The sequence below is a fragment of the Triticum urartu genome, chromosome 1A, assembly GCF_056163025.1.
Source record: "Triticum urartu cultivar PI428250 chromosome 1A, HENAU_Tu73, whole genome shotgun sequence".
NCBI classification, from domain to species: domain Eukaryota; kingdom Viridiplantae; phylum Streptophyta; class Magnoliopsida; order Poales; family Poaceae; genus Triticum; species Triticum urartu.
The window spans coordinates 557837748-557863802 of record NC_141873.1 but is presented as its reverse complement, the minus strand read 5'-3'; the positions used below and the strand labels follow the sequence as shown (position 1 = coordinate 557863802).

The window sequence follows — 26055 nt, the reverse complement described above, 5'->3', positions numbered from 1 at the left end:
TACTTAAGGACTTGGGGTAAAAATTGATTTTAGACATCAAAATTTGCAGCACTCATTTCAACCATGTCCAGATAAACTTGATGTAAATTAGCAGTAAGGATATTAGTTACAAGCTAGGTGTGTAACTGCTGTCAACACCACCACCACCAGAGACACACAAGATAAGCATCAACACCACCATGATTTTGATATTAGACACCCCATATCACCAGAGCATCACAGGAGCACATATATAAAGCAAGTACACATGGGAAGCTACTGAAAGACCCTAGAACCGCATTAATTTATCACCAGAAAGCTCGAGTAGGAGTTGATGCTTGGTTACAGCATCTAGCAGCAACTAGTAGAGCCCCACATCCAACCCAAATCATGGCCAAGGCCATGCAGGAGCTAAATCAGAGAAGAAGGAATGGGGAGGAGCTCACCATAGGGACGTTGTAGCCGTAGCAGAGGCTTAGCCACACCACGGCTATGGTGTGACCATCACCACATCCAGGAGAGGGTCTAGAAGCCGCCGAAGCACCACCGCGACGACCAGGGAAAGCGTCGGCGCCACCCCAGGGACATCACCGCACGAACATCACCGGCCTCACCCTGTTTCAAGAAATGTTTAGAACAACTTTGTCAGACTCGATCAATTCTGAAGAAACCACCTTCGTCGTCAGACACATACATACATACAGGAAGCAAAAGAAGAAGAAACAGAGATCTACATAATGTTTATATTAAATGAGCAAGACACAGAAGAATTTTAGCTTTACATAATGTTTACAAGAACAGGACGCTGATACAGGATTTAGCTTGTCCTCAACACTGTTAACAAGGTAGTGAAAGTAGCTATGTGCATCAGCCTCACCAAGTCTTATCATGAATTGGTGGCTTTTACAAATTGTACTATATTTCTAGACAACAAACTAAATAGACGGCTGCTCTCAAACCGTACATCCAAAAGAAGCAAATAAGTACTCTACGGAAACCTTAGAACATTCTTTACAACTCATATGTACATGCCAACTTGAAATTATGAGCATAACAAACTCGTTTTTCAGTTAGAAGATCGCTGCCCAAAACTTTCAGGTAGTGCAGTTTTTTAACGGAACCAAATTCAGTTTACAGAACAACCAGAGAAATCCAAATTCTACAGGAGACATGATCATATTCCTAATCCCATCAGGATTGTACAGGGAAATTCTAAGCAGTGTACATAGCTTTGTCTTAGGTAATTAGAATTGTTGAGATGCAAGAAAGGGCAGAACAATCCACACCAACAGTCCAACTAATCAGCCCCGTTGCTAACAAATCCTACAGGGACTAGGTTGCTCCAGTGCTATTGAAATAACTAAAATAACACAAGGAGTAGAGACAACAGATTGGGTGTTGGCTGATGGCCAGCAGCAACCCGATGTGTGATAATGGAGAACACATTTGATCTGACAACCCCTTGATGACCCACAAGTATAGGGGATCTATCGTAGTCCTTTCGATAAGTAAGAGTGTCGAACCCAACGAGGAGCAGAAGGAAATGATAAGCGGTTTCCAGCAAGGTATTCTCTGCAAGTACTGAAATAAGTGGTAACAGATAGTTTTGTGATAAGATAATTTGTAATGAGCAACAAGTAACAAAAGTAAATAAGGTGCAACAAGGTGGCCCAATCCTTTTTGTAGCAAAGGACAAGCCTGGACAAACTGTTATATGATGTTGATGTCTACTACACAACCTTCTTCTTGTAGACGTTGTTGGGCCTGCAAGTGCACAGGTTTGTAGGACAGTAGCAAATTTCCCTCAAGTGGATGACCTAAGGTTTATCAATCCGTAGGAGGCATAGGATGAAGATGGTCTCTCTCAAGCAACCCTGCAACCAAATAACAAAGAGTCTCTTGTGTCCCCAACACACCCAATACAATGGTAAATTGTATAGGTGCACTAGTTTGGCGAAGAGATGGTGAAATAAGTGGTATATGGATAGTAGATAAAGGTATTTGAAATCTGAAATAATAAAAACAGCAAGGTAGCAAGTGATAAAAGTGAGCGTAAACGGTATTGCAATGCTAGGAAACAAGGCCTAGGTTTCATACTTTCACTAGTGTAAGTTCCCTCAACAATACTAACATAATTGGATCACATAACTATCCCTCAACATGCAACAAAGAGTCACTCCAAAGTCACTAATAGCGGAGAACGAAGAAGAGATTATGGTAGGGTACGAAACCACCTCAAAGTTATTCTTTCCAATCAATCCGTTGGGCTATTCCTATAAGTGTCACAAACAGCCCTAGAGTTCGTACTAGAATAACACCTTAAGATACAAATCAACCAAAACCCTAATGTCACCTAGATACTCCAATGTCACCTCAAGTATCCGTGGGTATGATTATACGATATGCATCACACAATCTCAGATTCATCTATTCAACCAACACAAAGGACCTCAAAGAGTGCCCCAAAGTTCTACCGGAGAATCACGACGAAAACGTGTGCCAACCCCTATGCATAGGTTCATGGGCGGAACCCGCAAGTTGATCACCAAAACATACATCAAGTGAATCACATGATATCCCATTGTCACCACAGATATCCATGGCAAGACATACATCAACTGTTCTCAAATCTTTAAAGACTCAATCCAATAAGATTACTTCAAGGGGGAAATCCAATTCATTACAAGAGAGAAGAGGGGGGAGGAGAAACATAAGATCCAACTATAATAGCAAAGCTCGCGATACATCAAGATCGTATCATCTCAAGAACACGAGAGAGAGAGAGAGATCAAACACATAGCTACTAGTACATACCCTCAGCCCCGAGGGAGAACAACTCCCTCCTCGTCATGGAGAGCACCGGGATGATGAAGATGGCCATCGGAGAAGGATTGCCCCCTCCGGCAGGGTGCCGGAACGGGTCTAGATTGGCTTTCGGTGGCTACAGATCTATTTTCCATTCTGGAAGTTTTAGGTCACATGGGTATATATGGGTGCAGGGAGGACGTCGGAGGAGCCACGGGGGTCCCACGAGACAGGGGGCGCGCCCTAGGGGGGCGCCCCCACCCTCGTGAGCACCTCGTGTCTCCCCTGACGTGGGGTCCAAGTTCATCAGGTGTGTTTCCTTCCAAAAATAACTTCTCCAGTTGATTTCGTTCCGTTTTGACTCCGTCTAATATTCCTTTTCTTCGAAACACTGAAATAGGCATAAAACAACAAATCTGGGTTGGGCCTCCGGTTAATAGGTTAGTCCCAAAAGTAATATAAAAGTGGATAATAAAGCCCAATATTGCCCAAAACAGTAGATTAATAGCATGGAGCAATCAAAAATTATAGATACGTTGGAGACGTATCAAGCATCCCCAAGCTTAATTCCTGCTCGTCCTCGAGTAGGTAAATGATAAAAAAAGAATTTTTGATGCAAATTGCTACTTGGCATAATTTCAATGTGATTCTTCTTAATTGTGGCATGAATATTCAGATCCATAAGATTCAAGACAAAAGTTCATATTGACATGGAAATAAGAATACTTCAAGCATACTAACAAAGCAATTATGTCTTCTCAAAATAACATGGCCAAAGAAAGTTATCCCTACAAAATCATATAGTCTGGCTATGCTCCATCTTCACCACACAGAATATTTAAATTATGCACAACCCCGATGACAAGCCAAGCAATTGTTTCATACTTTTGATGTTCTCAAACTTTTTCAATCTTCACGCAATACATGAGCGTGAGCCATGGACATAGCACTATTGGTGGAATAGAATGGTGGTTGTGGAGAAGACAAAAAGGAGAAGATAGTCTCATATCAACTAGGCGTATCAATGGGCTATGGAGATGCCAATCAATACATATCAATGTGAGTGAGTAGGGATTGCCATGCAACGAATGCACTAGAGCAATAAATGTATGAAAGCTCAACAAAAGAAACTAGTGGGTATGCATCCAACTTGCTTGCTCACGAAGACCTAGGGCAATTTGAGGAAGCCCATCATTGGAATATACAAGCCAAGTTCTATAACGTAAAATTCCCACTAGTATATGAAAGTGACAACGTATGATACTCTCTATATGAAGAACATGGTGCTACTTTGAAGCACAATATATGAGACTCGCTATATCATGGTGCTACTTTGAAGCACAAGTGTGGAAAAAAGGATAGTAGCATTGCCCCTTTTTATTTATTTTCTTTTTTTGGGCCTTTCTTTTTTTATTTGGCCTTTTTTTGGGACAATGCTCTATTGAATGATGATCATCACACTTCTATTTATTTACAACTCAATGATTACAACTCAATACTAGAACAAAGTATGACTCTATATGAATGCCTCCGGCGGTGTACCGGGATGTGCAATGAATCAAGAGTGACAAGTATGAAAGAATTATGAATGGTGGCTTTGCCACAAATACTATGTCAACTACATGATCATGCTAAGCAATATGACAATGATGGATGTGTCATGATGAACTAGATGGTGGAAAGTTGCATGGCAATATATCTCGGAATGGCTATGGAAATGCCATAATAGGTAGGTATGGTGGCTGTTTTGAGGAAAGTATATGGTAGGTGTATGATACCGGCGAAAGTTGCACGGTATTAGAGAGGCCAGCAAGGGTGGAAGGGTGAGAGTGCGTATAATCCATGGACTCAACATTAGTCATAAAGATCTCATATACTTATTGCAAAAATTTACAAGTTATCAAAGCAAAGTATTACACGCATGCTCCTAGGGGGATAGATTGGTAGGAAAAGACCATCGCTCGTCCCCGACCGCCACTCATAAGGAAGATAATCAATAAATAAATCATGCTCCGAATTCATCACATAATGGTTCACCATATGTGCATGCCACGGGAATCACAAACTTAAACACAAGTATTCCTCAAATTCATAACCACTCAACTAGCATGACTCTAATATCACCATCTCCATATCTCAAAACAATTATCAAGTATCAAACTTCTCATAGTATTCAACACACTCATAAGAGAATTTTATTATTCTTGAATACCTAGCATATTAGGATTTTAAGAAAATTACCATGCTATTTAAGACTCTCAAAATAATCTAAGTGAAACATGAGAGTTCATCTATTTCTTCAAAATAAAAATACCACCATGCTCTAAAAGATATAAGTGAAGCACTAGAGCAAATGACAAACTACTCCGAAAGATATAAGTGAAGATCAATGAGTAGTCGAATAATTATGCAACTATGTGAAGACTCTATAACATTTAATAATTTAAGATCTTGGTATTTTATTCAAACAGCAAGCAAAGCAAAATAAAATGACATTCCAAGCAAAACACATATCATGTGGCGAATAAAAATATAGCTCCAAGTAAAGTTACCGATGAACGGAGACGAAAGAGGGGATGCCTTCCGGGGCATCCCCAAGCTTAGGCTCTTGGTTGTCCTTGAATATTACCTTCAGGTGCCTTGGGCATCCCCAAACTTAGGCTCTTGCCACTACTTATTCCATAGTCCATCGAATCCTTACCCAAAACTTGAAAACTTCACAACACAAAACTTAACAGAAAACTTGTAAGCTCAGTTAGTATAAGAAAATAAATCACCACTTCAAGGTGTTGGGGAACGTAGCAGAAATTCAAAATTTTCCTACGTATCACCAAGATCTATCTATGGAGAAACCAGCAACGAAGGGAAGGAGAGTGCATCTACATACCCTTGTAGATCGCTAAGCGGAAGCGTTCAAGAGAACGGGGTTGAAGGAGTCGTACTTGTCGTGATCCAAATCACCGGAGATCCTAGTGCCGAACGGACGGCACCTCCGCGTTCAACACACGTACAGCCCGGTGACGTCTCCCATGCCTTGATCCAGCAAGGAGAGAGGGATAGGTTGAGGAAGACTCCATCCAGCAGCAGCACAACGGCATGGTGGTGGTGGAGGAGCGTGGCAATCCTGCAGGGCTTCGCCAAGCACCACGGGAGAGGAGAAGGACTTGGGAGAGGGGGAGGGCTGCACCAGAACATTGGTGCGGCTGCCCTCCCACCCCCCACATATATATAGGGCCAAGGGAGAGGGGGGCCGGCCCCCTCAGATCCCATCTGAGGAGGGGGCGGCGGCCAGGGGGGTTGCCTTGCCCCCCAAGGCAAGGGGGGCGCCCCCCCTTTAGGGTTCCTCCAAAACCCTGGGCGCATGGACCCTAGGGGGGGAGGCGCCCAGCCCACTAAGGGGCTGGTCCCTCTCCACATACAGCCCATAGGGCCCTCCGGGGTAGGTGGACCCTCCCAGTGGACTCCCGGAACCCCTTCGGTGGTCCCGGTACAATACCGGTAACCCCCGAACTCTTCCGGTGACCGTATGATGACTTCCCATATATAAATCTTTACCTCCGGACCATTTCGGAACTCCTCGTGATGCCCGGGATCTCATCCGGGACTCCAAACAACATTCGGTTACCACATACAAACTTCCTTTATAACCCTAGCGTCATCGAACCTTAAGTGTGTAGACCCTACAGGTTCGGGAACCATGCAGACATGACCGAGACGTTCTCCGGTCAATAACCAACAGCGGGATCTGGATACCCATGTTGGCTCCCACATGCTCCACGATGATCTCATCGGATGAACCACGATGTCAAGGACTTTAATCAATCACGTATACAGTTCCCTTTGTCTAGCGGTACGATACTTGCCCGAGATTCGATCGTCGGTATCCCGATACCTTGTTCAATCTCGTTACCGGCAAGTCTCTTTACTCGTTCCGTAACACATCATCCCGTGATCAACTCCTTGATCACGTTGTGCACATTATGATGATGTTGTACCGAGTGGGCCCAGAGATACCTCTCTGTCACACGGAGTGACAAATCCCAGTCTCGATTCGTGCCAACCCAACAGACACTTTCGGAGATACCTGTAGTGTACCTTTATAGCCACCCAGTTATGTTGTGACATTTGGCACACCCAAAGTATTCCTACGGTATCCGGGAGTTGCACAATCTCATGGTCTAAGGAAATGATACTTGATATTAGAAAAGCTTTAGCATACGAACTACATGATCTTGTGCTAGGCTTAGGATTGGGTCTTGTCCATCACATCATTCTCCTAATGATGTGATCCCGTTATCAATGACATCCAATGTCCATGGTCAGGAAACCGTAACCATCTATTGATCAACGAGCTAGTCAACTAGAGGCTTACTAGGGACATGGTGTTGTCTATGTATCCACACATGTATCTGAGTTTCCTATCAATACAATTCTAGCATGGATAATAAACGATTATCATGAACAAGGAAATATAATAATAATCAATATTATTATTGTCTCTAGGGCATATTTCCAACAGTCTCCCACTTGCACTAGAGTCAATAATCCAATTCACATCGATATGTGACTAACACTCAAGGTCACATCCCCATGTGACTAACACCCAAAAGAGTTCTGGGTTTGATCATGTTATGCTTGTGAGAGAGGTTATAGTCAACGGGTCTGAACCTTTCAGATCCGTGTGTGCTTTACAAATCTCTATGTCATCTCCTAGATGTAGCTACCACGTTCTATTTGGAGCTATTCCAAATAACTGTTCTACTATACGAATCCAGTTTACTACTCAGAATAATCTGGATTAGTGTCAAAGTTTGCATCGGCGTAACCCTTTACGACGAACTCTTTTACCACCTCCATAATCGAGAAAATTCCTTAGTCCACTAGTTACTAAGGATAACTTTGACCGCTGTCCTGTGATCCATTCTTGGATCACTCTTGTACCCCTTGACTGACTCATGGCAAGGCACACTTCAGGTGCGGTACACATAATAGCATACTGTAGAGCCTACGTCTTAAGCATAGGGGACGACCTTCGTCCTTTCTCTTTATTCTGCCGTGGTCGAGCTTTAAGTCTTAACTTCATACCTTACAACTCAGGCAAGAACTTCTTCTTTGACTGATCCATCTTGAACACCTTCAAGATCATGTCAAGGTATGTGCTCATTTGAAAGTACCATTAAGCGTTTTGATCTATCCTTATAGATCTTGATGCTCAATGTTCAAGTAGCTTAATCCAGGCTTTCCATTGAAAAACACTTTCCAAATAACCCTATATGCTTTCCAGAAATTCTACGTCATTTCTGATCAACAATATGTTAACAACATATATTCATCAGAAATTCTATAGTGCTCCCACTCACTTCTTTGGAAATACAAGTTTCTCATAAACTTTGTATACACCCAAAATCTTTGATCATCTCATCAAAGCATACATTCCAACTCCGAGATGCTTACTCCAGTCCTCAGAAGGATTGCTGGAGCTTTGCATACTTATTAGCATCTTTCAAGATTGACAAAACCTTCCGGTTGTATCACATACAACCTTTCCTTAAGAAAAGTCGTCGAGGAAACAATGTTTTGACATCCTATCTACAAGATTTCATAAATAATGCAGTAATCGCTAATATAATTCCAACAGACTCTTAGCATCGCTACGAGTGAGAAAGTCTCACCGTAGTCAACTCCTTGAACTTGTCGGGAAACTTCTTAATGACAAGTCGAGCTTTCTTAATGGTGACATTTACCATCATTGTCCGTCTTCCTTTTAAAATCCATATGTACCTAACAGCCTTACGACCATCAAGTAGTTCTTCCAAAGTCTACACTTTGTTTTCATACATGGATCCTCTCTCGGATTTTATGGCCTCGAGCCATTTATCGGAATCCGGGCCCACCACCGCTTCTCCATAGCTCGTAGGTTCATTGTTGTCTAGCAACATGACTTCCAAGACAGGATTACATACCACTCTGAAGTAGTACGCATCCTTGTCATCCCACGAGGTTTGGTAGTGACTTGATCTGAAGTTTCATGATCACTATCATAAGCTTCCACTTCAATTGGTGTAGGTGCCACAGGAACAACTCCCTGTGCCCTGCCACACACTAGTTGAAGAGACGGTTCAATAACCGCATCAAGTCTCCACCATCCTCCCACTCAATTCTTTCGAGAGAAACTTTTCCTCGAGAAAGGACCCGATTCTAGAAACAATCCTTTATTGCTTTCGAATCTGAGACATGAGGTATACCCAACTGTTTTGGGTGTCCTATGAAGATGCATTTATCCGCTTTGGGTTCGAGCTTATCAGCCTAAAACTTTTTCACATAAGCGTTGCAGCCCCAAACTTTTAAGAAATGACAGCTTAGGTTTCCCTAAACCATAGTTCATATGGTGTCATCTCATCAGAATTACGTGGTACCCTATTTAAAGTGAATGTGGTTGTCTCTAATGGCTAACCCATAAACTATCGTGGTAATTCGATAAGAGACATCATGGTATGCATCATATCCAATAGGGTGCAGTTATGATGTTCGTACACACCATCACACTATGGTGTTCCAGGCTGTATCAGTTGTGAAACAATTTCCACAATGTCTCAATTCTGTGCCAAACTCGTAATTCAGATATTCATCTCTATGATCATATCATAGATATTTTATCCTCTTGTCACGACGATCTTTCAACTTCACCCTGAAATTACTTGAACCTTTCAATAATTCAGACTCGTGATTCATCAAGTAAATATACTCAACATCTACTCAAATCATCTGTGAAGTAAGAACATAACGATATCCACTACACGCCTCAGCACTCATTGGACTGCACACATCAAAATGTATTACTTCCAACAAGTTGCTTTCTAGTTCCATTTTACTGAAAACGAGGCTTTCAGTCATCTTGCCCATGTGGTATGATTTGCATGTCTCAAGTGATTCAAAATCAAGTGAGTCCAAATGGTCCATTTGCATGGAGTTTCTTCATGCATATACACCAATAGACATGGTTCGCATGTCTCAAACTTTTTCAAAAACGAGTGAGCCCAAAGATCCATCAACATGGAGCTTCTTCATGCGTTTTATACTGATATGACTTAAGTGGCAGTGCCACAAGTAGGTGGTACTATCATTACTATCTTATATCTTTTGGCATGAACATGTGTATCACTACGATCGAGATTCAATAAACCATTTATTTTAGGTGCAAGACCATTGAAGGTATTATTCAAATAAACAGAGTAACCATTATTCTCCTTAAATGAATAACCGTATCGCGATAGACATAATCCAATCATGTCTATGCTCAACGCAAACACCAAATAACAATTATTTAGGTTTAACACCAATCTCGATGGTAGAGGGAGCGTGCGATGCTTGATCATATCAACATTGGAAACACTTCCAACACATATCGTCAGCTCACCTTTAGCTAGTCTCCGTTTATTCCGTAGCTTTTATTTCGAGTTACTAACACTTAACAACTGAACCGGTATCTAATACCCTGGTGCTACTAGGAGTACTAGTAAAGTACACATTAACACAATGTATATGCAATATACTTCTACCGACCTTGCCAGCCTTCTAGTCTACCAAGTATCTAGGGTAATTCTGCTCCAGTGGCTGTTCCCCTTATTATAGAAGCACTTAGTCTCGGGTTTGGGTTCAACCTTGGGTTTCTTCACTAGAGCAGCAGTTGAATTGCCGTTTCATGAAGTATCCCTTCTTGCCCTTGCCCTTCTTGAAACTAGTGGTTTCACCAACCATCAACAATTGATGCTCCTTCTTGATTTCTACTTTTGTGGTGTCAAACATCGCGAATATCTCAAGGATCATCATATATGTCCCTGATATATTATAGTTCATCACGAAGCTCTAGCAGCTTGGTGGTAATGACTTCGGAGAAACATCACTATCTCATCTGGAAGATCAACTCCCACTCGATTCAAATGATTGTTGTACTCAGACAATCTGAGCACAAGCTCAACAATTGAGCTTTTCTCCTTTAGTTTGCAGGCTAAGAAAATCGTCGGAGGTCTTATACCTCTTGACGTGGGCACGAGCCTGAAATCCCAACTTCAGCCCTCGAAACATCTCATATGTTTCGTGACGTTTTAAAATGTCTTCGGTGCCTCAACTCTAAACCATTTAACTGAACTATCACGTAGTTATCAAAATGTGTATGTCAGATGTTCGCAACATCCACAGACGACGTTCGAGGTTCAGCACACTGAGCGGTGCATTAAGGACATAAGCCTTCTATGAAGCAATGAGGAAAATCCTCAGTTTACGGACCTAGTCCGCATAATTGCTACTATCAACTTTCAACTAAATTTTCTCTAGGAACATGTCTAAACAGTAGAACTGAAGCGCGAGCTACGACATAATTTGCGAAGACCTTTTGACTATGTTCAGGATAATTAAGTTCATCTTATGAACTCCCACTCAGATAGACATCCCTCTAGTCATCTAAGTGATTACATGATCCGAGTTAACTAGGCCGTGTCCGATCATCACGTGAGACGGACTAGTCAACATCGGTGAACATCTTCATGATGATCGTATCTACCATACGACTCATGCTCGACCTTTCGGTCTCTTGTGTTCCGAGGCCATGTCTGTACATGCTAGGCTCGTCAAGTCAACCTAAGTGTTTTGCATGTGTTCCGAGGCCATGTCTGTACATGCTAGGCTCATCAACACCCGTTGTATTCGAACGTAAGAATCTATCACACCCGATCATCACGTGGTGCTTCGAAATGACGAACTTTCGCAACGGTGCACAGTTAGGGGGAACACTTTCTTGAAATTTTAATGAGGGATCATCTTATTTACTACCGTCATTCTAAGCAAATAAGATGTATAAACATGATAAACATCACATGCAATCAAATAGTGACATGATATGGCCATCATCACTTTGCTCCTTTTGATCTCCATCTTCGGGGCTCCATGATCATCATCGTCACCGGCATGACACCATGATCTCCATCATCGTGTCTTCATGAAGTTGTCTCGCCAACTATTACTTCTACTACTACAGCTAACGGTTAGCAATAAAGTAAAGTAATTACATGGCGTTGTTTAATGACACGCAGGTCATATAATAAATAAAGACAACTCCTATGGCTCCTGCCGGTTGTCATACTCATCGACATGCAAGTCGTGATTCCTATTACAAGAACATGATCAATATCATACATCACATATCATTCATCACATTCTTCTTGGCCATATCACATCACATAGCATACCCTGCAAAAACAAGTTAGACGTCCTCTAATTGTTGTTTGCATGTTTTATGTGGCTGCTATGGGTTTCTAGCAAGAACGATTCTTACCTACGCAAAAACCACAACGTGATATGCCAATTGCTATTTACCCTTCATAAGGACCCTTTTCATCGAATCCGATCCGACTAAAGTGGGAGAGACAGACACCCGCCAGCCACCTTATGCAACTAGTGCATGTCAGTCGGTGGAACCGGTCTCACGTAAGCGTACGTGTAAGGTTGGTCCGGGCCGCTTCATCCCACAATACCGTCGAAACAAGATTGGACTAGTAACGGTAAGCATATTGAACAAAATCGACGCCCACAACTACTTTGTGTTCTACTCGTGCATAGAATCTACGCAATAGACCTAGCTCATGATGCCACTGTTGGGGAACGTAGGAGAAATTCAAAATTTTCCTACGTATCACCAAGATCTATCTATGGAGAAACCAGCAACGAAGGGAAGGAGAGTGCATCTACATACCCTTGTAGATCGCTAAGCGGAAGCGTTCAAGAGAACGGGGTTGAAGGAGTCGTACTCGTCGTGATCCAAATCACCGGAGATCCTAGTGCCGAACGGACGACACCTCCGCGTTCAACACACGTACAGCCCGGTGACGTCTCCCATGCCTTGATCCAGCAAGGAGAGAGGGAGAGGTTGAGGAAGACTCCATCCAGCGGCAGCACAACGGCGTGGTGGTGGTGGAGGAGCGTGGCAATCCTGCAGGGCTTCGCCAAGCACCACGGGAGAGGAGAAGGACTTGGGAGAGGGGGAGGGCTGCGCCAGAACATTGGTGCGGCTGCCCTCCCACCCCCCACATATATATAGGGGCAAGGGAGAGGGGGGACGGCCCCCTCATATCCCATCCGAGGAGGGGGCGGCGGCCAGGGGGGTTGCCTTGCCCCCCAAGGCAAGGGGGCGCCCCCCCTTTAGGGTTCCTCCAAAACCCTAGGCGCATGGGCCCTAGGGGGAAGGCACCCAGCCCACTAAGGGGCTGGTCCCTCTCCACATACAGCCCATAGGGCCCTCCGGGGTAGGTGGACCCTCCCGGTGGACCCCCGGAACCCCTTCGGTGGTCCCGGTACAATACCGGTAACCCCCGAACTCTTCCGGTGACCGTATGATGACTTCCCATATATAAATCTTTACCTCCGGACCATTCCGGAACTCCTCGTGACGCCCGGGATCTCATCCGAGACTCCGAACAACATTCGGTTACCACATACAAACTTCCTTTATAACCCTAGCGTCATCGAACCTTAAGTGTGTAGACCCTACGGGTTCGGGAACCATGCAGACATGACCGAGACGTTCTCCGGTCAATAACCAATAGCAGGATCTGGATACCCATGTTGGCTCCCACATGCTCCATGATGATCTCATCGGATGAACCACGATGTCAAGGACTTTAATCAATCCCGTATACAATTCCCTTTGTCTAGCGGTACGATACTTGCCCGAGATTCGATCGTCGGTATCCCGATACCTTGTTGAATCTCGTTACCGGCAAGTCTCTTTACTCGTTCCGTAACACATCATCCCGTGATCAACTCCTTGATCACGTTGTGCACATTATGATGATGTCCTACCGAGTGGGCCCAGAGATACCTCTCCGTCACACGGAGTGACAAATGCCAGTCTCGATTCGTGCCAACCCAACAGACACTTTCGGAGATACGTGTAGTGTACCTTTATAGCCACCCAGTTACGTTGTGACGTTTGGCACACCCAAAGTATTCCTATGGTATCCGGGAGTTGCACAATCTCATGGTCTAAGGAAATGATACTTGACATTAGAAAAGCTTTAGCATACGAACTACATGATCTTGTGCTAGGCTTAGGATTGGGTCTTGTCCATCACATCATTCTCCTAATGATGTGATCCCGTTATCAATGACATCCAATGTCCATGGTCAGGAAACTGTAACCATCTATTGATCAACGAGCTAGTCACTAGAGGCTTACTAGGGACATGGTGTTGTCTATGTATCCACACTTGTATCTAAGTTTCCTATCAATACAATTCTAGCATCGATAATAAACGATTATCATGAACAAGGAAATATAAAAATAATCAATATTATTATTGTCTCTAGGGCATATTTCCAACACTAGGTACTGTAATGAACTCATTATAAATTCATATTGGTGTAATATCTACTGTATTCTAACTTCTCTGTGGTTCATACCTGTCACGCCCTCGATGCGGCTATATCTCCCACGTGTCGAAGCACGACTTAGAGGCATAACCGCATTGAAAGCAATGTCGCAAGTGAGGTAATCTTCACACAACCCATGTAATACAAAAGGGAAAGAGATACATAGTTGGCTTACAATCGCCACTTCACACAATTACATGAATAAAGCATTACATCAACCAGATACAAACAAGGTCCGACTACGGAACCCAAAATAAAAGAAGACTACCCCAAATGATACATAGATCCCCGATCGTCCCGACTGGGCCCCACTACTGATCAACTAGATGAATCAACACAAAGGACAAGATCTTCATCGAGCTCCTCCTTGAGCTTGGTTGCGTCACCCGCACGGTCTCATCGGCACCTGCAAGCTGGTTTTGGAAGTATCTGTGAGTCACGGGGACTCAGCAATCTCACACCCTCGCGATCAAGACTATCTAAGCTTATGGGAACGGTAAAAGTTATGAGGTGGAGCTGCAGCAAGTGACTAGCATATATGGTGGCTAACATACGCAAATGAGAGCGAGAAGAGAAGGCAAATCACGTTCGAGAATCTATGATCAAGAAGTGATCCTAGAACAACCTACGTGAAGCATAACTCCAACATCGTGTTCACTTCCCGGACTCCGCCGAGAAGAGACCATCACGGTTACACACGCGGTTGATGTATTTTAATTAAGGTCAACTTCAGGTTTTCTACAACCGGACATTAACAAATTCCCATCTTCCCATAACCGCGGGCATGGCTTTTGAAAGTTCAAATCCCTGCAGGGGTGTCCCAACTTAGCCCATAACAAGCTCTCACGGTCAACGAAGGATATTCCTTCTAGCGGGAAGACCCGATCAGGCTCGGAATCCTGGTTACAAGACATTTCGACAATGGTGAAACAAGACCAGCAAAGCCACCCAGATGTGCCGACAAATCCCGATAGGAGCTGCACATATCTCGTTCTCAGGGCACACCGGATGAGCAAGACGTCGGGTAAGCCAGCCCAGAGTTGCCCCTGGTAGCCTCGGACATCGCTCAGTTGGACCAACACTCAGAGGAGCACTGGCCCGGGGGGGCACTACTAGGAAAAGGCCTACTAATGGTGCACCTAATTTGGCCATTAATGGCGCATTAGTGGTACGCCATTAGTGCCACGCCATTAGTATATTTTACTAATGGCGCACCACTGGTGCGCCATTAGTATCTGGTATACTAATGGGGCACCTCAGATGCGCCATTAGTATATACAACAGTGCGCCATTAGTATGCCTCCCAGGGGGCCATGTATACCCAGGTGCTTTGGCATACTAATGGCGCACAACAACAAGATGCGCCATTAGTAACTTCGGCATACTAATGGCACACTGCTTAATGATGCGCCATTAGTATCCTTTGGCATACTAATGGCGCACTGTGATGTGATGCGCCATTAGTATGAATATTAGGTTTTTTTTATTTTTTAATTTTCTGTTTTTTGCACAGGTTACAAAATGTATAATTGGACATAATATAGACAGCACACATCAACAACAGATTCATCGAATACAATAGAAGATTAGTCTCTGAATACAATTCATCATATTAGTCTCCGAATACAATTCATCATATTAGTCTCCGAATTGAAAAGACCGAACAAAGATAGAACATTATATTACAAGTCTCGAGACCGCGAGTAGCGAGTTTGTCTTCACATTACAAGTCGATATCGATCATCTAAACTACCATCACATAGAAGAGAGCTGCGGTCATCACGATGAGCATCATCACGATGAAACTCGTCTTCATCCGGTTCCTCCAACGCTCCCTCCCCTCTCCCGCTAGATAGCGGGCGTATCTAGAAAAAGTCCTAAACTAAACCTATACTAAACTATCTAGTTCTTCATCTTCTGCTTCTTTCTTCCAATTCATCAACCTGCAAAACAAGAAACAACAAACATGAAAAACTTGATCAAGGTTTAAATGTAGCATTCCCCTTAGTAAAATGCCTTTGCTGTAGGAGCTAGCACTTACAAGTTTGGAAACATTAGTCAAACCCCAATTAGATTAAGTTGATCAAAGAAACAGTAGAAGAGAGCCAACACTGCATAAATGGAGCCAATAACCCAAAGGACAGAAGTAGAGCCAGCAAAGTATAGATCAAAGCTAAACCCAAAGATCAACTCAAACTAGAACTAACTCCATGATTAGGGGATCCCTCAATTAAGCTTGGGTTAGTTTTCAGATGAAATCCAACAAACCCACTACTAATCAACTAGCCCAGAGGTAGGATTTGAAGTAGGGATTGTCCTCAGGCAGCCTAGTAGTGCTAGGACTATTGCATCATTGGATCAAGTAGTGCAACATCTTTAAGTAAAGATGAGAGCCTCAGGACACCATCATTGGCATGGCAAGATTAAGGAGCACCTGTTCTTATCAGTGAGAGTAGGAGAGAAAGAAAGAAAGTGAAGAGACCAGTGCAGCATCTGTTCAAATCAGATTTAAGAGAGAGGGAATTGGCAAGGAAAGATATAGTCCATAACCTGCAAGAAGAAATAGGCCATTGATAGCACATTTACTAAACATCTGCTATAAGCAGAACACATACACCCACTTACACATGGGTACTATTCTGTATATAGGTACACAAGCACAACACATGCACCTGGTATAGATAGGAGTATAAGCATGCATCTAAATTATCTGAAACATATGAAATAGCTAATGCAAAGAAAGAATTATCACTACATGCAACCGTCAGGACTATGTCCTATACAATATACAACTAACCCACCAGTAGATGATGTACTAAACCATACAAGAAATACCAATACATGGTATTTAGATAAAGACTAGTATATATCAAACACAGATACCAGCTTGAAAGAGAAACTATAATTTTATACCACTACAGGAGCAAATCATGAAGTACACAGAGTAATTGCGGTAAAGAGATGAATCAGTATATGTTGATCAATAAGAGAGTTACGGCTATATACAAATGAAGGACTATATCCTTTATAAGATAACAAAGAAACAATAGCACTTATGCATATGAACAAACAGAACCAGCAGCCAACCAATAAAGAAACTAGCATGTGCTATATGACAGGAACAATAACATCTATAAGACCAAGATAATTGAAAGGATAGGCCAACATTAGGGTCATGCAATCATTCGATCCCATCATTGCAGCACTAGTTGAGCAACAAATCAAATATAACAGTAGTTCCATTGGTTCAACCAACAAGTTAACAAAAGTTTACTTCCCACTACTAATTTTGCAACTCGTGATAATAAAGAAAACAGAGCAAAAATAAATAGGAATGATCTTTTCCATGACACAAGCACAAACAAAATCACCCATACGTAACTACTATACTCATCCATGGCAAATTGTACCGAACCATCCATACATAGCCAGATTGCAATGGAGTGGATTTAACACAAGACATGAAAAATTGATGAGCCAAATGATTTTTAGTATTACTAACTTGAAAGGAAGCTCACTGTTTCCATCTTCTATCTATCCATGATTTTATTTTTCTGAAGCAAGCATCAAAAAGCACAATGACAATTGAATTTCACACAAAAACTGAACCAATACTTGTTGTTATGTAGTGTCCATGACAATTGCAATTCATGTCCACTCCAGATCAGATTTGCAAGGGCTAGAAAGAGAGGTTGTAGCTCACCATGTATGGGGGTAGGAGGTGGATGCAGGGGAGGGGTGGAGGGTGTCCTGCAGAAGAAGTTTCGCCATTAGAGCAACCTGCACAAAACAGAGGAAGGGGAGATGAATAAATCATGGTGAGGAAAAGGGCCTTCCACATGATTAGATCGGGAAGAGAAACAACAACAAAAATACCAAAAAAAATCCCTTCCATGGCGTGCTGTACTAGGAGCAGCTCCGCTCTCTCCGCTAGAATTTTGGGGCGCTAGGAGGCTCCATGGTGCCGCTGCGTGGTGGCGGACAAGGGAATCCATCTCCATGGCGGCGTCCCGCCCCACGGAGGTGCGCCCCTCCTGTCGTCGTCATCGGCACGCCCATGGCGACCTGCAGAGAAGGAAGAGAAGATGAGGTGAGGTGAGGAGGAGATGGTGGGCGAAGAAGGAGGGGGAGGGGCTTACCAGTGCTGGATCCGGTCACCTATGGCCTCGCCGTGGCCTGCCATGGCGGATCCCGGCGAACAAAAGGGGATGCAAAACCCTAGCCAGTGGGGGAGCCGCGGATCTGCATGGAGGTAAGCCAGATGCGGACCAAGGGGATCTCGCCGGTGTGCTGCGCGCGGCCGGAGCTCGCTGGAACCGGGCGGCGTGGGTGGCGACGACAGCGAGGGAGAGAGGGGTTCGGGGGGGAAGAGAGGAGGTGACGAGGGTTTGGGTGGGTTCGAGCGAGAGAGAGCGAGAGAGCGAGAGAGGCTATTTTTTCCGGTGAAAATGAAAGGAAATGATATACTAATGGAGCACTGTTCCACAGTGCGCCATTACTAGTTTAAACTAGTAATGGCGCACGGTGGAACAGTGCGCCATTAGTAGTTTTGCAAAAAAAGGAATAAAAAATATAATAAAAAAACAACATTAGTGGCGCACTTTCCGACAGGCGCACTAGTTCAAATTTTTTTTTCATACTAATGGTGCACCCTGGGCCAGGTGCGCCATTAGTAAGTTTGGACAGGCGCACTAGTTCAAATTTTTTTTCATACTAATGGTGCACCCTGGGCCAGGTGCGCCATTAGTAGTTTCAACTCTAATGGCGTATCAGAAGGTGGTGCGCCATTAGTACTCCCTCCGTCCGGGAAAAGTTGTCCACAGCGTAGTGTAATGTCAATTTTTCAAAAACACCCTTATAACTTCAAATTTGTTACAAACAGGTCACCATACAGGTCGCGTCTTCTTCCTTCTTCCTCCGCCCATCGCCGGCACGCGTCGCCAGGGCCAGTCGTCAGCCCAAGATCTCCGGACGTGCTCCTCCGCGACCCAGGACCCGCGCCGCCCTGCTTGCTCCGTTGCCGCACAGGACGTGCTCCTCCGCGGCCCAGGACCCGCGCCGCCCTGCTTGCTCCTCCGCCGCCAAGGACCTGCGCCGCCCTGCTTGCTCCATCACCGCACAAGACGTGCTCCTCCGCCGCCCAGGACCTGCGACGACGATATCCCCTCCTTCCTCGCAGGGCCTGCGCTGCCGCCGGCCAGGACCCGCGCGCGCCTGGGTCTCGAGCGCCTGGACCACGAGCTCCCGCCGCGCCTGGACCACGAGCTCCCTCAAGCTCATCCTCAAGCTCTTTTGCGATCCTGGACCTCAAGCTGGAGCCCCTTCTGCTGCTTCTCCCCAACTTACTGCTCCTCCCCTGCTCGTGCTGCCGCCCGGAGATCCCCTTCTCGTGTGCTGCCGCTTGAGGTCCCCTACTCGTGCTGCTGCTGGTGAGAACAAGTACAGGGTTCTGTAATTTGTTCATCTCCAGTGCCTTGCTTGCTTGCTCTGTACTCCCTCCCTCTATAAAAAAGGAGTAATTTAAAACATAACTGATCTATGTACATTGCTTGCTTGCTCTGTAATTTGAAAAAAATTAGTTAACATTGATGTTGATTTCTGATGGACCAATCTTTAGTACTGCCAAAAAAATGTTACAGAGGGGCAGAATCATTCATGGCAGTAAAAAAATAAGTCATGGGCAGAATCATGAGATGATGAGAAAGGTTATAGAGGTCAGAATCATTGACAAAAGAAGGAAAAAATCATGTACTAAATTACAGCAAATTCAGGCCAGATTTAGCCAAATTGGAAACATTATTTGGAATTCTTCTTCTACTACTCTTGCTAGCAGTGAGCAGTGAGATGGGAAGACAGATTATCTTCTTAGTTGAAAGCATTTTATTCACATAGTCCTAAAATTTATAAGCTGAAAATACAAGCTTCTTCTACTAATTCTTTGAACTTTGATTAGTCCTAGTCTGAACATGTCACAACATTTCTGTCAAAATCTCAGACTTGACAATAAATCTCAGATTATTTAGGAACACACTATTAACTGAATTTACACTAAGATTTCTTATTAACCTAATTTACACTAAGATTTCTCACTCCATTACATAATTCTGATTGTTAACTGAATTTACAGAATAATAATTTCATTTGCATAATTACAGTGAAGTTTCAGTAACTATAGTAACTGAATTTATAGTAAGATTTCTCACTCCATTACTCTGCTATTAACTGTATTATTCTGCTGTTAACAATCAGAATTGACACTATATTATTCAGTCAAGTTGATGTTCAGATCCTATCATTTTGTTCCAAAACCTGTCAATTTCTGTCAGGTTTTGATCTGTCAAGTTGATGTTCAGTCAAGTTGATGTCAAACTTGACACATAAATAAAATTTGACATCAATGAAATTTAGACAGTGAATACAGTTTGGACAGTACTCCACTGTCATATTTTCAGTGAGTAAAATTCAGTTTTGACAAATTGAAGCCTACTCTATTCTACAGAAAATGTTGTAGAGGATGTTATTAACTTTTCTGATGTTGTAGAGGGAGTAATAGATATTCATAGTTCTATAACTACTGCCATGGTCTACTAACAGAAGATAATTTCAATATTCAAAATGTGTACCTGCACTAGTTGTCAACAAGAAATACAGTAAAAGTTGAGATGTACTCATGGCCCCTGCTTTTGTTTGCTTTTTAATTCCTGCCCTAGTCCCTGCAAAAAAGAGAGATGTAGTAGGACCTGTAGTTGCTTATGAACAAGGAGTACTTTTAATATCTACTTTTCTCTTTCTTGGTTTCTTTGCTTTTTGTCTAGGATTCTTCATGGTTTTCTTGTTATGATTATATGCTCACCATTCATCTTTTGTATACTCTTGTTATGAGATCAGATAGGAGCACACAACTATGGATTTGAATTTGATGCCGGAAGAGGAGGACGAAGCTCAAGAAGAAGAACAAGCTCAGCAGGGTGATGCTATTGATTTGAACTTGATGCCGGAAGATGAGGATGAAGCTTAACAAGAAGAATAAGCTCAACAGGGTGATGCTATTGATTTGAACTTGATGCCGGAAGATGAGGATGAAGACATTGAATTGAATTGGTTTCCTGAAGAGGAAGAAGCTGAAGAGGCACAAGGAGATGCAGAATTGGAAGAAGCTCAAGAGGCACAAGGAGATGCAGAATTGGTAGAAGCTCAAGAGGCACAAGGAGATGCAGAATTGGAAGAAGCTCAAGAGGCACAAGAAGATGCAGAATTGGAAGAAGCTGATGCACATGGCAATCCAAGAGGCAAGGACTTGACAGACAAGGAGAGACATGGTGTTTACTTTGCTCTGCAAGTAATCGAGCTTAGAGATGGACAGGTTCACGTGTATGACAAGGTGCTCATTGCGACGATGCTGAATGTTCACCTGCGAACAGTTACAAGAATATGGAATCTAGCCAAACGACAACTTGCAGCAGGCCAAGAAGTTGATGTTTCAAGCAAGAAGAACAAAAGTGGTAGGAAGAGAAAAGAACTAGATCTGTCGACAACAGCCACAATCCCCTTGAACAAAAGAAGAACAATCCGGTCTCTAGCAAGGTGTTTAGGTGTGCCCCGATCAACCCTACATGACAGATTTCAATTGCAAGAGCTGAAACGCATCACAAGCACCATCAAACCCACCCTCAAGCCACAGAACAAGATAGCGAGACTAAAGTTCTGCCTATCCATGATGGATGAAAGATGGATATCAAGTCCTTGGCCCAGTTTCAAGCCAATGACAAATATGGTCCACATCGACGAGAAATGGTATGACATGACCCGAGTGAAGAGTAGCTACTACGTACTGCCTGGAGAAGAAGAACCAAACCGAACTGTGCACAATACTCATAGCATTGGGAAGGTAATGTTTCTAACAGCTGTAGCCAAACCTCGCTACAATGAAGATGGGGAGATGATATTTGATGGGAAACTTGGCATTTGGCCGTTCGTGGTACAGACCGAGGCACAACGAACAAGCCAGAACAGAGATAGGGGGACAATAGAGTTGAAGCCGGTCAAAGTAACTAGACCTGTGTGCAGAGATTACTTGATCAATGAAGTAATCCCTGCCATTCAAGACAAATAGCCGGACGGTGACGAGGACACAACGATCTTTATTCAACAAGATAATGCAACACCGCATGTCCTCCCTAATGATGCTGGTTTTCTAGAAGCCGTGGCACAGACAGATCTGGATATTCGATTATTGCAACAACCACCAAACAGCCCTGAGCTCAATGTTCTGGATCTTTGTTTCCACTGCTCCCTCCAATCCCTAACCGACTGCAGAGCGCCTATGAATATACAGGAACTGGTACAGGGTGTAGAGGAGGAGTTTGAGAACTACGATCCCCATAAGCTGTTCAAAAGCTTTATGACGTTGCAAGCAGTCATGGTGGAAGTGATGAAAGATCAAGGAGGAAACAACTATAAGCTGCCGCATCTACACAAGGACCGTCTACAAAATGGGGGAGAAGAAATAACCGGTGTATACTGCAGTCCTGAGCTAATTACTGATACGATGGCCATTATAGAACAAGGAAATGAGTAGATAGAGAAAGCTCAAAAAGAAAGGGAAAGGGAAAAAGAAAAGAAAGGATAGGAGTATTTGATGTGTCATGTGTATGGCTTGTGTCATGTGTATGTATTGTGTCATGTGTTCAATGAGAAAGGATAGACGTATTTGGATTTATTTGGATTTATTTGAATTATTTGAATTTATTTGATTTATTTGGATTTATACACCATTTGTCCAATTGCAAACATACCTAAAGTTTCCAAGAGGATTTATACACCATTTATACACCATTTGATTTATTTAATTTACAAGAGTGTCTTGAACTTTAAAAGTGTAGATCAAAAAAAACCAAGCTTCATCTTGTGAAAAGTGTTCAGAACAGTTTTACTGTAAGATCAAGAGCTTCATCTTGTGAAAAGTGTTCAGAACAGTTTTACTGTAAGATCAAGAGCTTCATCTTGTGAAAAGTGTTCAGAACTGTAAAAGTGTTTGTATAGTCCTAATTTACTGTGATCTTGCTAAAGAAGCTCACAAGCTCAAGCTCCAGATAGACTAAGTTTTACAGCTACTGTACTCAAAAGAAGCATTTTGGATTACCACAGCAAAAGAAGCATATTCATTTTAAACTTGTGTTTAACAATGACAAACTACTCCTAAGTGGGTCTTTGATCAAGAATCCTGACATGATGGATTTATTTGGATTTATTTGAATTTATTCTCATTAAATTTAATCTCCACAGTAGTTGTTCTCATTGAATATGTCTGAACCTCAGCAACCACATCACTCACTCAATCACCTGATCTTGGACTCATCCTTATTCTTCTTACAAGCTGATGTCAGACTTGACACATAAATAAAATTTGACATCAATGAAATATGTGCAGTCAATATACAGTCATTGGAGTAATTTTTGGTGTTGTACATTTAGTGAATATACAGTCAATTGGAGTACATTCAGAGTAATTTTCAGTATTGTACAATCCGTTCTCTAGGGAGTAATAATGCCAAATTAGTTAATTGATCGTGTACTAACAGCAATTCATTTTGAAGATTTACACTGAATCTTGTGTACTGTAGAATTATACTGTCAAATTCAATTGACAGTAACTGAATTTTCAATAGTGTCAAATCACTCAAGCAGTAACTGAATTTTCACTAGTGTCAAATCACTAGTTTCAGAAATATTGGTGCTCACCTTCCATCTTGGCAGTACAAGAAAAACTGAGCAGCCAACTGTTGCCGCTTTGCATGCATTGCTGGCAACTCGAGTAGCTTTACCAAAAAATTGAGCATGACATCTACAGGTTACAAACAAATGAGCAAGATTCAGTTAGATAACCACTGATAGAAGCATGTGAGTGCAAAAAAATTGACAATTGAAATTCAGTTAGATAACAACAATCTGAATGGAGTACAACATTGATGTTATTTCAGGATTAATAAAGATGGAGCAGCAGCAATGTGAATGGAGTACTTGATGGACAACTGAAATTGACACAAAGCAAGACTCTCATATTTTATCTCACACAATCTATCCATCCATCCATCTCAGCCTTGTTTTGTTCAGTACAGGTTCAACCTCGAACACCACCATGCAATTCTGTTATGTTTTCAGTAAAGATTGCTTTGTTTACCTCTGTTCTGTTTCAAGTAGACCAATCGAAGAAGATGAAGAAGCACTAGCTAAGATCTAATCCTTATGTCCAGTTAACCACTAATTTAGGAGCACATTAGAGACAAATGTTCAGAGACAAACTTGATGTTAATTTAGCCAATGTTCAGAGACAAATTAGACTTGACAGTAAAGATCAAAATTTCAGACTTGACACATAAATCAGACTTAGCCAATGTTCAGTCTTAAGCAAATCTCAGAAGCAGCAAATTTCAGTAAAAAAATCAGGTTTTACACATAAATAATGGACGGGAATTGAAGGAGGGAGGCTTAACCTGCCAACAAGACGCCACCGCCATCGTCGAGCTCGCAGTACAGTATGTGCAGGGATGGTGGAGCTCGCAGTACAGAAGACGTCTCCGTCGTCGTCGAGCTCGCCATCGAGCTTGCTGTCGTCGGGCTCGTTGGCTACATCTCCCGCCGTCTGGCCTCGCAGGCACCATATCAGCCTCACCGACGCCGGATCTGAAGCAGCCAGAGCAGAGTGCGGAGGTCACTAGGAAGGGGGGAAGCTAGGGGAGGAAGGCAAGCTGGAGCTGCGCGAGCAGGAGAGAGCGGCGGAGGAGGCGGCGAGCTTTGGCGGTGGTGGAGCTGCGTCGCAGCGCCGAGGAGGACCTGGAAATGGCCGCCGCCGAGCAGATCGAAAGAAAAAAATCAGTCTTCTCCTCGTCGGGGATCACCATGGGGAACGAGGAGGGGAACAAGGAGAGGGAAGCTGCATCGGAGGCGTGGGGTGGGGGAGGCGTGGTGCGGGAGAGCTCCGGCGATGCGGGGAGCCGCTGCGGGCAAGCTGCGGAGGAGCTGAGCTGCGGGGGAGCGGACCTCCGGCGGGACAGAGGAGCGGGGGAGACGGCGGGAGCTGTGGGTTTGTCAGGAATCTGCTGGGGGGGTTTTCAGAAAAACACCTTGGGGACAACTATTCCCGGACGGAGGGAGTATATACTAATGGCGCACCACTTGTCTGGTGCGCCATTAGTGTCAATCCCATGTATAGCCCTTTTTCTAGTAGTGGGGGGTTAAAATAAAGATGACCCTTGAGTCTGCAGAACCCAAGGGAAAGAAAAGCCAAGGAGGCAAATGGTAAAACCAATGTTGGGCCTTGCTGGAGGGGTTTTATTCAAGGCGAACTGTCAAGGGGTTCCCATTATAACCCAACCGCGTAAGGAACGCAAAATCCGGGAACATAACACCGATATGACGGAAACTAGGGCGGCAAGAGTGGAACAAAACACCAGGCATAAGGCCGAGCCTTCCACCCTTTACCAAGTATATAGATGCATTAATTAAATAAGAGCTATTGTGATATCCCAACAAAGAATCCATGTTCCAACAAGGAACAAGCTCCAATCTTCACCTGCAACTAACAATGCTATAAGAGGGGCTGAGCATAGCGGTAACATAGCCAAACAACGGTTTGCTAGGACAAAGTGAGTTAGAGGCTTGGTTCAACAATATAGGAGGCATGATAAGCAAGTGGAAGGTATCGCAGCATAGGCATAGCAAAAGAGCGAGCAACTAGCAAGCAAAGATAGAAGTGATTTCGAGGGTATGGTCATCTTGCCTGAGATCCCGCAAGGAAGAAGAACGAGTCCATGAAGATGACAAACGAACGTAGTCGAATGGATCCTC

The 26055-nt window shown here is 43.4% G+C and overlaps 1 pseudogene; it reads left to right on the top strand.

Moving 5' to 3' along the window:
• Positions 1-20920: 20920 nt before the first annotated feature.
• LOC147992679 (uncharacterized) lies at positions 20921-22906 on the top strand (annotated as a pseudogene).
• The last annotated feature ends 3149 nt before the right edge of the window (positions 22907-26055 follow it).